At 45.4% G+C, this 17,254-nt stretch overlaps 1 pseudogene; it reads right to left on the bottom strand.

Moving 5' to 3' along the window:
- Positions 1 to 16,363: 16,363 nt before the first annotated feature.
- On the bottom strand, positions 16,364 to 16,482 carry LOC134947372 (5S ribosomal RNA; annotated as a pseudogene).
- Between the last annotated feature and the right edge of the window lie 772 nt (positions 16,483 to 17,254).

Here is a 17,254-nt window from a genome sequence, read left to right as displayed (position 1 = left end):
TTGAATTCCCGAGATTTCTTGAGGAAGACTTAGACTTTCTGGAGCAGCCCTTTACCATGGAGGAATTGGAGGCCGCTCTGACTGCTACTCCAACTGGAAAAAGCCCAGGCTCAGACGGCTTTCCAGTAAGATATTATAAAACATTTAAACAGTCCTTGTTACCTCTTTTCTCTTACGTCCTAGAGTATACTGGGGTCCACATTAGTACCATGGGTATAGACGGGTCCACTAGGTGTTATGTTCCTGGTGCTCAGAACAAGGGAGATGTTGTGTAGTGAGTCCTGAGCACCAGAACGTGACGCTGAAATAAGGTGTGGTGTGGAAATGGGAAGGAAATAGCCCCTAGCACCCTACCTCCGTTGTCTTACCCGTGTTATCAATTCACGCCTGAACGACTATGGTTTCTTGGGCCCATGGCAGCCGCGTTTGAAGGGCGGATTAGGTCTGCCCAACTCCGATGCCCCCTCAGGTCTTAAAGAGAGACAAGGCGTGAACTGAGACAGGGTAATAACAAGGGGACCTCTAACTGAAACAACCACGCTAGGGGCTATAAAATACCTAAAAACTAAACGTATGTGCGGCACGCCGCCAAAGGAAAAAAACAACAAAGGAAATGCTGTCCACACGCCGATACAATACTTTTGTGTACCAACGGTGACAGCATAAGCAGAACCCTCTGCAAAACACCAGGAACTAAATATAACAAAAGAATACTGCGGCCTAGGCCGACGGACATGGCAAAGCCGCTACTCACGGAACCGGTACAAATGCTGGCAAACAGACAGGAACCCCCAATGTAGCCGACACAGACTCTCAGAACTGGAGAACAGGCAGAATCCCAAACGACAGACCGGTGGACACCAAGAAGCCAGATATTCGACCAGGCACAGACAAAGCCACAGGACTTCTGGACAGGAATGCTTCACGGCAGGACACGGAATCAGACACAGGAACTGACACAGGAATCGACACTGGAATTGACACAGGAACCGACACTCAAAGCAGCTAGACAGACACTGCTAGACAGGAGCTCGGGAACTGGTAGGGACTAGCTCAGAATTGAAGAACTCTGGAACCCAGGAAATATCACCAGCGTCTGTGAATTGCACTGAGCCAGAATATAACAGAGAGTCTTAATTAATTATGTCGTGCAGCTGACCTGCTGCACAACTGAGAGGTGCAATCAACAGACAGGTGAGGCTGAACACATGGGAACAAGCTGCAATTACACAGACTCACCACCGGTAGCAAACAAGAGTATTCTTAAACCAGAGCAACGGGAAATCCTGGCCTGCAAGACAACTATAAACATAAAATAGGAATGAACCACTACCTGTGGTTCATAACACTAGGAGCCTTGAGCACTTTAAGAAATCAATAGTGTGTGCTGGCTCCTTCCTCTATGCCCCTCCTACCAGACTCAGTTTAGAAAATGTGCCCGGAGGAGCAGTTTACGCTTAGGGAAGCTCCTGAAGAGTTTTCTGCTTTTATTTTCTGTTTGTTGTTTTCAGACAGGGCTGGTTGGCACAAGCCTGCCTGCTTCATGGGACTTAGAGGGGGAAAGGCCCAACCTTCTATAGGGTTAATGGTCCTATTCCCCGCTGGCAGGACACTGAGCTCCTGCCTGCTTCATGGGACTTAGAGGTGGAAAGGCCCAACCTTCTATAGGGTTAATGGTCCCATTCCCCGCTGGCAGGACACTGAGCTCCTGAGGGTCCTATTAGCAAGCCCCACCACGGCAACCGTATAGTCTCGCAGCACGCCGCCTCTCCTAACAGAGCCAGAAGTAAGAAGAGTGGTGAGTAGGTGGCCGGCAACCCGGTTAGCGGGTCACCAGCTGTAATGGCGGCATCAGGGTATGGAGCGCAGCACTGACATGCAGGCTGCGTCTCCAGGCTCAGTACAACATGCTGTATGTGTGTGTGTTTCCGCTGTGAGGGGCGAGCTGAGCTTTTTAACATTACCCTACACTGGCAGACAGCTTACAGGGGTTCTAACCCGCTGTTAAGCTTCTCGGACACCTCAGCCAGTATAATAAAACCGGGAAGACCGTTTCACTATGAGCAGATCCAGCAGTTCACCATTTTCCCTCTGCAGCTCACACTGACAGGACTTGCAGGGAAGCGCAGCTCCTCCACAAAGCCTCCACGTTTCCTCAGCGGTACCAGGGGGTCATAGTAAGGTGGGGGGAGCGGTGTTAGAATACTAAGCCCTATTAAGGAGCTTAGTTTGTGACCCAGCTGAGCTTGGCTTTAGCATAAAGGACGCGGTGTAGCTGGCTCCATCTTCTCTGTGTCTCCCTGCGGGCTCTGTGTGGGTTAACTGTGCTTTCACCTTTACTGTGTGTGTGTCCCTTCACATTACCATGTCAAGGGAGTGTGTTTCCTGCACAGCAGAGTGTTTGTCTTCCCTGGGGGATTCACTACAGTGTACCCAAGATAGTACACAATCTCAGGCTAGTGGGTCTGAACCCGCATGGTTGGATTCCCTTCAAGGGATGATCTCACATATTTCTAATACATTATCCAATAATGAGAAAGAGACGCAATACTTAAGACAGTCTGTGGAGGACCTGATGACTAGAGATTCATTTCACATACCAGCGTCTCAGACCCTTGCCATTTGTCCACAAAAGCGTACTCTGGCCCAAATCCTGCAGGCTGACACTGATGATTATGTATTAGACTCGGAGAAGGGTAAAGTGGACTCGTGGGGGGGGGGGAGGTGGATGCAGCCCTGTCACAAGGAATACAGGCCCTGATAGAAGCTATTAGAGAAATCCTGACAAGGTGGCGGAGGTGGATGAGGAATCTTATTTTAATGTAAAAAAGAAATCCTCTGCTACTTTCCCTGCTTCAAAGGAGTTAAATTCTCTGTTTGAAGAAACTTAGGTTAATCCGGTCAAGAAGTTTCAGATCCCTAAAAGGTTATTCACATCCTTCCCGTTTCCTCAGGATGATAGGAAAAAGTGGGAAAATCCACCGATTGTTGAAGCATCGGTATCTAGGTTGTCACGTAAGATAGTCTTACCTGTCCCTGGGGCAGCCTCCTTAAAGGACACGGCTGACCGCAAAATTGAGACCACTCTCAAATCCCTGTACACAACTGCTGGGGTGGCCCAGAGACCCACTTTTGCTTGTGCATGGATCACTAGGGCCATTGCAAAATGGTCAGGTAATCTAGTTGACGGGTTAGATTCCTTATACAGGGGGGAGATAATTTTACTCCTACAGTATATACAGGACTCTGCTAATTTTATGGTGGAGGCCATAAAGTAAATTGGTTTGCTCAACGCACGCACCACTGCCATGGCAACATCAACACACAGGGGCTTGTGGCTACGCCAGTGGACTGCGGATTCCATGAAAGGCGTGGAAAGCCTAACATTCACAGCCCTTTTTGGAGATGAACTGTATACGTGAATATCCAAGGCTACAGCGGGTAAGTCTACATACCTTCCTTCCGCAGCACCCCCAGCTAGAAAACCTACTCTGCTCCAACTCTGCAGTCCTTTCGGACAGCGAAATTTAAAAGTAAATCCAAAGGTTCTTCTACAGCCTTCAAAGGCAATAGAGGTAAACCCAGAAAATCTGCAACTGCAGTTTCACAGGAACAGACCTCCGGTTCTGCTTCCTCAAAGCCTTCAGCATGACGGTGGACCACACTGCCTGGAAGACAAGCAGGTGGGACCCCGATTAAGATATTTCAGTCACATATGGGCAACATCATGCCTGGATCCATTGGGTCAAAGATCTTATTGCCTAGGGCTACAGACTGGAGTTTCATGAACTCCCACCTCACAGATTCTTCAAATCAGGCTTACCAGCTTCTCCACAAGCAAGCATGACTTTACAGACAGCAATTCAAAAACTGGTACAGACTCAGGTCATTGTTCCAGTTCCACTTCAACTGCAAAACAAGGGTTATTATTCCAACCTGTTTGTGGTACCAAAACCGGACAGTTCGGTAAGGCCCATTTTAAACCTCAAGTCACTGAACCCGTACTTACGGATGTTCAAATTCAAGATGGAGTCTCTGAGAGGGGTGATCTCAGGTCTGGAGGAGGGAGAATTTCTGGTGTCTCTGGATATCAAGGATGCTTACCTTCATATTCTGATTTGGCCACCTCATCAGGCTTATCTAAGGTTTGCATTACAGGACTGCCACTAACAGTTCCAGGCCCTGCCATTTGGCTCTCCACGGCACCGAGGATGTTCACCAAGGTAATGGCAGAGATGATGTTTCTCCTCCACAAGCAATGAGTGAACATAATACCGTACCTCGACGATCTGCTGATAAAAACACCATCCAGGGAGAGGTTGTTAGACAACACTACCCTCTCAATACGACTACTCCAGGATCACAGGTGGATTCTGAACCTGCCAAAATCTCACTTGGAACTAACACAGAGGCTTCCGTTCCTAGGGATGATACAGGACATGGAGGCACAGAAGGTATTCCTTCCATTGAAAAAGGCATTGGTAATTCAGTCGATGGTGCGGGACGTTCTAAGACCGACCCGGATATCGGTGCATCTATACATTCACCTCCTGGGGAAGATGGTAGCCTCTTACAAGGCACTGCAGTACGGAAGGTTTCACGCAAGGCCCTTCCAGCTGGATCTGTTGGACAAATGGTCCGGATTGCATCTTTACATGCACCAGAGGATACGTCTGCCGCCATAAGCCAGGATTTCTCTTCTGTGGTGGCTTCAGACTTCTCACCTGACCGAGGGCTGAGGGTTCGGGATTCAAAATTGGATTCTGTTAACCACAGACGCAAGCGTCAGAGGTTGGGGAGCAGTCACCCAAGGGGAACAGTTCCAAGGAAAATAGTCAAGTCAGAAAACCATTCTTCCAGTCAACATTCTGGAAATAAGGTCCATATGCAACGCCCTTCTACAGGCATCACATCTTCTTCAGGATCACACCATTCAGGTTCAGTCGGACAAGGTGACTGCGGTAACATACATAAACTGACAGGGCGGAACAAAGAGCAGAGCAGCAATGTCAGAGGTAACAAGGATTCTACTCTGGTCAGAATGGCACGCTGTGGCATTGTCGACAGTCTTCATTCCGGGAGTGGACAACTGGGAAGCAGACTTCCTCAGCAGACACAACCTCCACCCAGGGGAGTGGGGCCTTCACCCGGTGGGGAATTCCACAAATCGACATGATGGCCTCTAGTCTCAACAAGAAGCTCAAGCAGTATTGTTCCAGGTCGAGAGACCCACAAGCAGTGGCAGTGGACGCTCTGGTGACTCCATGGGACCACCAGGTGGTGTACGTGTTTCCACCACTTCCATTGATCCCAAGAATTCTCAAAAGAATAAAAAGGGAAACAGTTCAAGCTATTCTCATTGCTCCAGAGTGGCCAAGAAGGGCCTGGTATGCGGATCTACTGGAGATGCTCCTAGAGGATCCGTGGCCTCTACCTCTTCGCGAGGATCTTCTACAACAGGGGCCATTCGTCTATCATGACTTACCGTGGCTATGTTTGAGGGCATGGAGGTTGAGCGTCAAATTCTAGCCCAGAAAGGGATCCCGGACAGGGTTATTCCAACCTTGATCCAAGCCAGAAAGGGGGTAACGTCTAAACATTACCACTGTATTTGTAAAAAATATGTCTCTTGGTGTTAGAACAGTAAATTTCCTGCGGTGGAATTTCAACTGGGACATTTTCTCCTTTTCCTGCAGTCAGGAGTGGATGTGGGCCTACATTTAGGCTCCTTAAAAGTCCAGATTTCGGTCTTATCCATTTTCTTCCAGAAACAATTGGCTTCTCTCCTGGAGGTTCAGACATTTTTGAATGGTGTTCTGCACATCCAACCGCCCTTTGTACCTCCTATGGCACCTTGGGATCTCAACGTGGTATTGCAGTTCCTGCAATCGGAATGGTTTGAGCCTTTACAGGACTTTGACGTCAAGTTTCGTACGTGGAAGGCCGTCACACTGTTGGGCTTGGCTTCAGCAAGGCATGTGTCGGAGCTGGGGGCGTTGTCTTACAAAAGCCCCTATTTGATTTTTCATGAAGACAGAGCTGAACTCAGAACTCATCAGCAATTTCTTCCAAAGGTGGTGTCTGCATTTCATATCAACCAACCTATTGTGGTCCTGGTGGTTACCGACACCTCTGCTACTTTAAAGTCCTTGGATGTTGTGAGGGCTTTGAAGATCTATGTAAAGCAGACAGCTCGTCACAGAAAATCGGACTTGCTGTTTGTTCTCTATGATCCCAATAAAATTGGGTGTCCTGCTTCAAAGCAATCTATTGCTCGCTGGATCAGGCTTACTATCCAGCATGCTTATTCTATGGCAGGTTTGCTGGCTCCAAGATCTTTACAGGCCCACTCTACTAGGTCAGTGGGTTCTTCCTGGGCGGCTGCCCGGGATGTCTAAGCTTTACAGCTCTGCCGAGCAGCTACTTGGTCAGGTTTAAGCACGTTTGCTAAGTTCTAGAAGTTCGATACTTTGGCCTCTGAGGACCTTCAGTTTGGTAAATCTGTTCTGCAGGAACCTCAGCATTCTCCCACCTGGTTTGGGAGCTTTGGTACATCCCCATGGTACTAATGTGGACCCCAGTATCCTCTAGGACATAAGAGAAAATAGGATTTTTCTCGTAGTCTGTAGAGGATACTGGGCGCCCGCCCAGTGCTTCGTGTTTTCCTGCACTGTTACTTGCTTCAGTATTGTTGTTAGTTCAGCTGTTGCTGTTCCTGTTCAAGTTTAGATAGCATGGCTATTCTCTTGTTTGCGTGTGCTGGTTCGAATCTTACCACTGTTCTTTTAAATCCTTCTCTCAAAGTATGTCCGTCTCCTCGGGCACAGTTTCTAGACTGAGTCTGGTAGGAGGGGCATAGAGGGAGGAGCCAGTGCACACTATTGATTTCTGGACAGAGGAATTCCTCTTTGATTGATTTCTTAAAGTGCCCAAGGCTTTTAGTGGACCCATCTATACCCATGGTACTAATGTGGACCCCAGTATCCTCTACGGATTACGAGAAAAGGATTTACCGGTGGGTAATTTCAAATCCTATTTTCTTGAAAGCGTGCAATTCTGTTTCCTGTAAAACGGGATTACCTCCACAGGCTCTCGAAGCACACATAACCGTGATACCAAAAGAGGGTAAGGACCCCACCCAATGCTCGAGTTACAGACCTATTTCCCTTCTGAATTGTGATGTAAAGCTTTTTGCTAAATTGCTTGCAAATTGATTGGGTCACCTTCTCCCATCAGTGGTACATGGGGACTAGGTGGGATTTATTATGGAACGAGAAGCAAAAGATAATACATCAAAGGTTATTGACCTTATACATCTGGCTCGGACTAGGCCCTCTCAGATGGTCCTTCTGTTCACCGATGCTGAGAAGGCTTTTGATAGGATCGATTGGCAATTTATGGAAGGCCTTCTCGGACACATGGGTTTGGGTCCAACCTGTCTTCATCGTATTTTAACTCGTAACAGGTGTCCTTCAGCTAGGGTTCGTGTTAATGGTGTCCTCTCAGGCCCCTTTTCGATACAGAACGAGACAGGGAAGTCCCCTATCACCGCTTATATTTGTACTCTTTATGGAGGCGTTGGCAAGAGCAATTCGGGCCAAACCCAAACATCAATGGGGTACGGGCTGGAGATTAGCAACATAAGTTAGCATTATATGCAGATGACCTCCTTGCCACATTGACAGATCAAGTAACTTCCCTTCCTGTTCTCATGCAGGAATTCCACAGGTTCAATTTGTTATCCAACTTTAAGATTAATTTTACCAAATCAGTAGAATTGAATATTTAAACCCCGATGCGAGTGATTGAAGAAATCGGTGACTTGTTTCCATTCCTGTGGCATCCTACCAGACTTAGGTATTTGGGAGTTCTGTTGACTAAAGAAAACTCTGACTTATATTGACTAAATTTTCTCCCTCTGTTGCATAAGATTACAGCTGACCTTGATAAATGGTCAACCCTCACACTTACTTGGTTAGGTAGGATTAATATGGTAAAAATGACAGTTCTCCCTAAAGTCCTATATTTATTCCAAACCTTACCTATATCAATACCTGCTTCTTTTTATAAAGCCTTGCAATCTGCAGTGGGTCGATTCATATGGGGACGAAAAGGTCATCGACTTTCTCAGTCCATGTTGATCCCTACTCGTACAGAAGGGGGACTTTAATTACCGCATTTTGTTAGTTATTACCATGCCATTCACCTGGCTAGAATCATTGAAATTTCTAGACTCCCCACTACTAAGTAATGACCTTTAATTGCAGAAGCAGCTATAGGTACCACTTCACATATACTCCCATGGCTTCAGAAAATTCCACGTACAAGACACCCTACTCTCGGTCCAACTCTTAATTTATGGACGGAATTAAGACGATTGGTGTTTTTAGTCCAAACCCTTCACTACCGACGCATTTACTATTAATCCGGACTTACCCCCAAGTCCTCTTTCCTTATCACCGTTATCGGTCTGGTCTAAGGCGGGAGTGTCTCACTTGAGCCACCTGATGGTATCGACTGGACTCCGCTCTTTTGCAGACTTATGTCAAACTTATAGTTTGCCGTCTAGTTCTTTCTGGGCCTACCTACAATTCCGGCATTACTATATGTAGCTAAATTGCCGGTCCGTGCAGAGGGATGGAATCTAACGGCATTTGAACCATTGTGTCTCTCCGAGACCTCACCACGACATTTATTCTCTTCTCTGTATAGACAATGTCTTGCTAGCATCCCTTTTCAAACCCTCCCATATGTTACAGCCTGACATAAAGACATAGGTAGGGAACTAACCACTGAACAATGGTCCCGTATATTCCAGTTTACTTTTGCTAGTTCCCCTTCAATATAAGATTGTATTGAGATGGTATCGGTGTCCTGTACGGGTTCATCAAATGTTTCCGAGTGTATCGGAGCTTTGCTGGAGATGTGACCAATGACATGGCACTCACTTCCACATATTGTGGCAGTGCCCAATGTTGGCTAACTTCTGGCGACAGGTTCAAGCCATTACTAAGCAACTTACAGGACTTCCAGTTCCGGAGATTCACGAGTTTTGGTTGCTCAATTTAATAGATCTCCCTCTATCCCAGTTTAATAACTCTCTACTGTGGCATCTTATGAATGCTGCTAGGGCCACTATTCCATGTTATTGGATGTCCAATATACAGCCCCCTATTTCCAAATGGTTCCAAAGAATCGATTTTTATATTGCAATGGAGGACCTGACATCATTTTCTAAACAATCCTCTTCTCAGTTTACTGCCACCTGGTTTGATTGGCTCAAATTTAAGGAAACACTGGAATATAGGTCCTATATGATAACTCTTTCCCCCACTGTACCATAGGGTTGTGACGGTGAAGGGAATCCCCCTCTTTCCTCTTTCTTCTCTGTTTTCTTTCCTTCTTTTTTCTCTTTATTACGACTGTAGTCATATAATTCAGGTTACTGTTTAAAATTTTAGACTAGAGATTTATACAGAGCCCAGATTTTCGTAGCACTAGATAATTGTCGATACGACAGTTAATCTTGATCTAACTTTGTGCTGTATGATATGGTCTCTTGCTGTGTACTGTTTTCTTTAATAAAATAGAATTAGCAAAAAAAAACAAAACATATTTTAAAAATGCAAATTGGAGACATAGGTGGTCATTCCGAGTTGATCGCTCGCTAGCAGTTTTTAGCAGCAGTGCAAACGCTATGCCGCCGCCCTCTGGGACTGTATTTTAGCTTAGCAGAAGTGTGAATGGTTCTATCGCAGAGCGGTTATAAATTTATTTTGTGCAGTTTCAGAGTAGCTCAAAACCTACTCAGCGCATGCGATCACTTCAGATCATTCTGTTCCTGATTTGACGTCACAAACACGCCCTGCGTTCGGCCAGACACGCCTGCGTTTTCTCTGACACGCCTGCGTTTTTCCGAACACTCCCTGAAAACGGTCAGTTGCTACCCAGAAACGCCCCCTTCATGTCAATCACTCTGCGGCAGCCAGTGTGAATGAATTGCATCGCTAGACCCTGTGTTAAACTACATCGGTCGTTGTACTTGTACGTCGCACATGCGCATTGCGCCACATACACATGCGCATAACTGCAGTTTTTTTGCCTGATCGCTGAGCTGTGAACAAATGCAGCTAGCAATCAACTCGGAATGACCACCATAATTATCAAGTTTGTTAGCTACTCAGAAACAGTTCAGTTCAAATTAGTGATGTGCACCGGAAATTTTTTGGGTTTTGTGTTTTGGTTTTGGATTCGGTTCCGCGGCCGTGTTTTGGATTCGGACGCATTTTGGCAAAAACCTCCCTGAAATTTTTTTGTTGGATTCGGGTGTGTTTTGGATTCGGGTGGTTTTTTTTTACAAAAACCCCTCAAAAACAGCTTAAATCATAGAATTTGGGGGTCATTTTGATCCCATAGTATTATTAACCTCAATAACCATAATTTCCACTCATTTCAGTCTATTCTGAACACCTCACACCTCACAATATTATTTTTAGTCCTAAAATTTGCACCGAGGTCGCTGGATGACTAAGCTAAGCGACCCAAGTGGCTGACACAAACACCTGGCCCATCTAGGAGTGGCACTGCAGTGTCAGACAGGATGGCAGATTTAAAAAATAGTCCCCAAACAGCACATGATGCAAAGAAAAAAAGAGGTGCAATGAGGTAGCTGTGTGACTAAGCTAAGCGACCCAAGTGGCCGACACAAACACCTGGCCCATCTAGGAGTGGCACTGCAGTTTTCAAGAGATAGATTTTGCCAGCTTAAGTCTTTTCTTTTTTCTAGCGAGAGGATGAGTGCTTCCATCCTCATGTGAATCTGAACCACTAACCATGAACATAGGCCAGGGCCTCAGCCGTTCCTTACCACTCCGTGTCGTAAATGGCATATTGGCAAGTTTACGCTTCTCATCAGACGCTTTTAATTTTGATTTTTGGGTCATTTTACTGAACTTTTATAGTATACTTGACGACACAGAGGTAGAGCAGTGGGCTACTGTACCATACTGCTATATATATATATACTGGTGGTCACAGCAACATTCTGCACTGTCCCCTCCTACTATATACTGCGCACAACTAAAATGCAGCACAGGTATGGATGGATAGTATACTTGACGACACAGAGGTAGGTAGAGCAGTGGACTACTGTACCGTACTGCTATATATATACTGGTGGTCACAGCAACATTCTGCACTGTCCCCTCCTACTATATACTGCGTGCAACTAAAATGCAGCACAGGTATGGATGGATAGTATACTTGACGACACAGAGGTAGGTAGAGCAGTGGACTACTGTATCGTACTGCTATATATATACTGGTGGTCACAGCAACATTCTGCACTGTCCCCTCCTACTATATACTGCGCACAACTAAAATGCAGCACAGGTATGGATGGATAGTATACTTGACGACACAGAGTTAGGTAGAGCAGTGGACTACTATACCGTACTGCTATATATTATATACTGGTGGTCAGCAAAATTCTGCACTGTCCTCCTACTATATATAGTGCGCACAACTAAAATGCAGCACAGGTATGGATGGATAGTATACTTGATGACACAGAGGTAGTTAGAGCAGTGGCCTACTGTACCGTACTGCTATATATTATATACTGGTTGTCAGCAAAATTCTGCACTGTCCTCCTACTATATATACTGCGCACAACTAAAATGCACCACAGGTATATATGGATAGTATACTTGACGACACAGAGGTAGGTAGAGCAGTGGCCTACTGTACCGTACTGCTATATATTATATATTGGTGGTCAGCAAAATTCTGCACTGTCCTCCTACTATATACTGCGCACAACTAAAATGCACCACAGGTATGGATGGATAGTATACTTGACGACACAGAGGTAGGTAGAGCAGTGGACTGCTGTACCGTACTGCTATATATTATATACTGGTGGTCACAGCAACATTCTGCACTGTCCTACTACTATATATACTGTGCACAACTAAACTGCACCACAGGTATGGATGGATAGTATACTTAACGACACAGAGGTAGGTAGAGCAGTGGACTACTGTACCGTACTGCTATATATTATATACTGGTGGTCAGCAAAATTCTGCACTGTCCTCCTACTATATATACTGCGCACAACTAAAATGCACCACAGGTATGGATGGATAGTATACTTGACGACACAGAGGTAGGTAGAGCAGTGGACTACTGTACCGTACTGCTATATAATACTGGTGGTCACTGGTCAGCAAAATTCTGCACTGTCCTCCTACTATATACTACAATGCAGCACAGATATGGAGCATTTTTCAGGCAGGGAACGTAGATATTTTCAGCACACTGAGCACAGATATTTGCAAGCACACTGAGCACTGATATTTGCAGCACACTGAGCACAGAGATTTGCAGCACACTGAACACAGAAACTGAGAGAATGCTGCACGTCCTCTCCCTATCATCTCCAATGCACGAGTGAAAATGGCGGCGACGCACGGCTCCTTATACAGAATATGAATCTCGCGAGAATCCGACAGCGGGATGATGATGTTCGGGCGCGCTCGGGTTAACCGAGCAAGGCGGGAGGATCCGAGTCTGCCTCGGAACCGTGTAAAATGGGTGAAGTTCGGGGGGGTTCGGATTCCGAGGAACCGAATCCGCTCATCACTAGTTCAAATAGTCCCTGTCTGAGGCAGACATCATGATATTTCAAACATGTGTAGCTGTTAATCTCTTGCATAGGAACAAACCCACGGAAGTGCCTGCTAGATGATGCAGATCAGTTGTCCTTGCTGTTAGCTTGGATTTAAATGTGCACAACTGGATAGTCACAACGTCACACTTGCAACCAGAGTTATGCTCAACCTCCCCCTTTAAACACAATGTAGTGTTCTCACCATCACAGTCAGTGGCTCTAGCAAGCTCTGCGAGCAGAAGGTGATCTGCTTACCCCAGCCGGTGTCCTGCACTGGTGATGTGACTCAATGGCCCTCATTCCGAGTTGTTCGCTTGCAAGCTGCTTTTAACAGCATTGCACACGCTAAGCCGCCGTCTACTGGGAGTGAATCTTAGCTTAGCAAAATTGCGAACGAAAAATTTGCAATATTGCGAAAAGATTTATCTGTGCAGTTTCTGAGTAGCTCGAGACTTACTCTTCCAGTGCGATCAGTTCAGTGCTTGTCGTTCCTGGTTTGACGTCACAAACACACCCAGCGTTCGCCCAGACACTCCCCCGTTTCTCCAGCCACTCCCGCGTTTTTCCCAGAAACTAGCGTTTTTTCACACACTCCTATTGGCCCTCATTCCGAGTTGTTCGCTCGGTAATTTTCTTCGCATCGCAGCGATTTTCCGCTAATTGCGCATGCGCATTGTTCGCACTGCGACTGCGCCAAGTAAATTTGCTAAGCAGTTTGGGATTTTACTCACGGCATTACGAGGTTTTTTCTTCGTTCTGGTGATCGGAGTGTGATTGACAGGAAGTGGGTGTTTCTGGGCGGAAACTGGCCGTTTTATGGGAGTGTTTGAAAAAACGCTACCGTTTCTGGGAAAAACGCGGGAGTGGCTGGAGAAACGGGGGAGTGTCTGGGTGAACGCTGGGTGTGTTTGTGACGTCAAACCAGGAACGACAAGCACTGAACTGATCGCACTGGAAGAGTAAGTCTCGAGCTACTCAGAAACTGCACAGAGAAATCTTTTTGCAATATTGCGAATCTTTCGTTCGCAATTTTGCTAAGCTAAGATTCACTCCCAGTAGGCGGCGGCTTAGCGTGTGCAATGCTGCTAAAAGCAGCTTGCGAGCGAACAACTCGGAATGAGGGCCATAAAACGGCCAGTTTCCGCCCAAACTGCTTGGCAAATTTACTTGGCGCAGTCGCAGTGCGAACATTGCGCAGTCGCAGTGCGAACATTGCGCATGCGCAATTAGCGGAAAATCGCTGCGATGCGAAGAAAATTACTGAGCGAACAACTCGGAATGAGGGCCAATGTTGTTTACTCTCTGGAAGGAGTAGGGGAGGGAGGACGCTGCCGCTGGTAGATACTGGTAAGCATGAAAAGTGATCAAAGCAGGCACGCTTAGGCTCCAGAGAGCAATTGTTACCCTAGCCAGTTTCTCTGCCCACAGCGTCTGGCGGTTCTTCAGAGGGGGTTCATACTGTAGACATCCATAGATAACATTGTCAGACAAACTGTCAGACAACCAATACTGTTGAGCCTATGATTAGTGATTACACAACAGTGCATAAGTAAGTATCTGTTACTCAATCAAAACAATTGGCTTAAGGTGATCAACATAGAAAATTAGATAAATAAGTATACACTCCATATTGGTTACATTTACTTAAAAGCTAGCAAGTGCTATGCAGTATTCACCAGAAGGTTGTAGGATTGAATCAAACCAGAACAACATGAATGATTTAATTTTTTTTTATACAAAATGCAACACAGAATTTTTCTCTCACGTTCACGATTTTGTAGTTAAAATTAAATAGCATTGTCACAATGCATACTGTACAGAGAAATATCATAAGAGAACATCTGAAATTGTCCTAAATCTGTCATAAGATTACATACAGTAGCCTAGCTGGCCAATGATATGCAGCAATCACCAGAAGGCTGCAGAATCGTATCCCACTAGAACAGCATGAACTTAAAAAAAAAATAAGTTATCCTCTCACTCTCAGGATTTTGTAGATAAATAGCATTATCTCAATGGATACAGAGCAATATGTCATAAGAGAGCATATGGGACCCTATTCAGTAAGGATTGCAAATTCAGCTTTTTAGCAGAATTTGCGTTCCTTAGTCTCGCATCCTAGGGGCCGCCCATTGCAGGGCAAGGCCGCCCAGCATGCTAACCACCGCCCCCCGCGTGACCATGCACTAATTGCGATTGCGCCGCAATTAGTGCGCATAGTGTGCAGTCACTGAAAGTAGGGAAGCCTCCTGCTGGCGCAGCCTGGCTGCGACGGCAGGAGGTCTGCCGTCATCTTTTTGATCGGAGTGGCTGCGTGTAACGTCATGCCGCCTCCCCCTGTTCGGATGCCGCCGCCCCCATTTCCCTGCAACCGCAACGCACTGTCTCCACTTTGGAAATGGAGCATTGCCGCCACACTCCCGCCCCGCGAATGCCTCTGCCTGATTGACCGCAGTAACTGCGGGCGCATGCGCAGGACATGGGGCGAACGCAAAAAATCTGGATGGATCACAACCTGTATTAGGCCCATGGTGTTTCATTAACAAAGCTTACCATAATTCCATTAGTACATGGTTATATGCATATAATGAACAGTCTTCAACCAGATAACTATGGCCTGTTAGACTAGTCGCAGCTGCTATTGTGGGCTCGAGAAAGAAAGAATCCATAAAAATAGATTCTAATTAATGCCATTGGGAGATGCTTCTCATTCACTGGGGATGGATTAAACAGTAACCTGTAACAATTGTATTCTGTTGTATATTTTTGTGTCTCTACAGTATACAGTATACTGATGGCTGAATCACTATAGTATGCACAACTTCTTTTAAAAAATGTTTTAATATTTCTCTGCCAAGTTATTTTTCATCTCATTGTTCTTAAGATACATTTTGTAAAGATGTTATTTTCTGCATATCTTCTCCAATTTTTTGCAAGCCCTTATATTATACAATATGATTCAGGTCAATGTATTCTCTGTAATACCAATGGAATGGTATATCTTTAGAAGCGCAGATGGTGTTTGAAATATGTGAGTGGGACAGTGGCGTGTCGTGGGGTGAGGCAGAGCCTTTCCTGTCATACTAACGTTAGCACCAGAGTTTAAACTACAGTATATAAAGTATATGAAAAATACAAAGAATATGCTAGAAATATCTTATTTGTATTATTCTAATCATTGCTATAGTAAAAACTCTGGAGTAAAAAGTCTATGACAGGAGAGGCACCTATCTTGTCCGCACATCTCTGATCAAAACTCACCAAATTTCTAGCAGTACTGTATATCCAAAAATTAATGATGAAGTCTTTATTGTCTACTCTTTAGAATGCATGGGGACTAAACACAACAAGTTAAACATAACACTCCCGTGGATATGCCGACTGGAGAAATTGGTCTCCCAAAATAAAGGAATGTCCAGATCTTAATTACACCTGGATAAATGCATATCGGAAGGTAGCCACATATTAAGCTGCTTCCATCTGCCCCAGATCTGTACAAACTGTGTTTGTATTGATGTAGCCCTAAATTGGGTTACATTCGTGAGTGGGAGAACCCACACACTAGGTAACAATTCTAACAGTTAACCACTGTAATTGATGAAAAGAATAACGAATAGAATTAAATAGGTAGGAGGATGAAGTATAAGTGGTGATACTGCTGTTGGTGTGGTTTCTACGGGGAAGAGAGTCTCCCTACTTCACTGGGTATTCCCTAGAGGTCGCCCGTCTAGGTACTGACCCAGCCCACCTCCGTTTAGCTTCCAAGATCGGACGAGATTGGGCGTGAACGTAGGGGTATGGTCGTAGGAAGGTTTGACCCTATAGCACCAATGAGAGTGCACCGAAACGGGAGGATTGATTCCTCCTCAGAAAGGAAATGCTGAGAATGCGTGGAGAAAAGAGTAGTAGTAGATAAATAAGTGTGAATCTGCTGTCCACGTTAGACTGAAGAGACGTGTCTCCTGAGGGGACACGCTCCCCTGAATCGTGGATGAGAGTTCACAGAAGGAAGAACAGCAGCAAAAAAATATTGCAAGGATAAATGGAAGTAATTACAATTGGATTGTTATATAAGATTACAGTGGGTCCCTTTGGGTTCCCTCTCTTATTTGGATTCTAATAAATCCTGGTTCAAAAGATATATAGATCACTGTGACAGGTATCAAGACAAATTTCCAAAAGAGATAAAGATAATAGTAATCTCATATGAGAGGTGCCAGATCACATGGTATATAAATCGCTACTTATACATAACAGATTTTAGTAGCATTTGATAATTGATGAATTTGTGCAGTGCACCAGGCCTTAAATGTCACTAGTGATATTAACAGTAAATTCTTGATCAGAACAGATATTAGTTACTAACAGGAACCGATATATGAGGAAAAGAGAAAAAAGAGAATTATCACCTATACAGTTCTCTCTTTGGTGAACGACCTCGGAGGGACACAAACATAATGCACACAGTTTGAGAGTACCTAAGGCAGAGTGCATGCTCTCTGCCTTAGGTACTCCCAAACTGTGTATCTGGCACGGTGGGGGCGTCTCTGGCACTGTGGAGGGCATATGTGTATCTGGCAC

This window comes from Pseudophryne corroboree, chromosome 7, assembly GCF_028390025.1.
Source record: "Pseudophryne corroboree isolate aPseCor3 chromosome 7, aPseCor3.hap2, whole genome shotgun sequence".
In the NCBI taxonomy this organism is placed as follows: Eukaryota; Metazoa; Chordata; class Amphibia; order Anura; family Myobatrachidae; genus Pseudophryne; species Pseudophryne corroboree.
The sequence above is the reverse complement of the archived record's forward strand: the minus strand, read 5'-3'. Positions and strand labels throughout refer to the sequence as shown.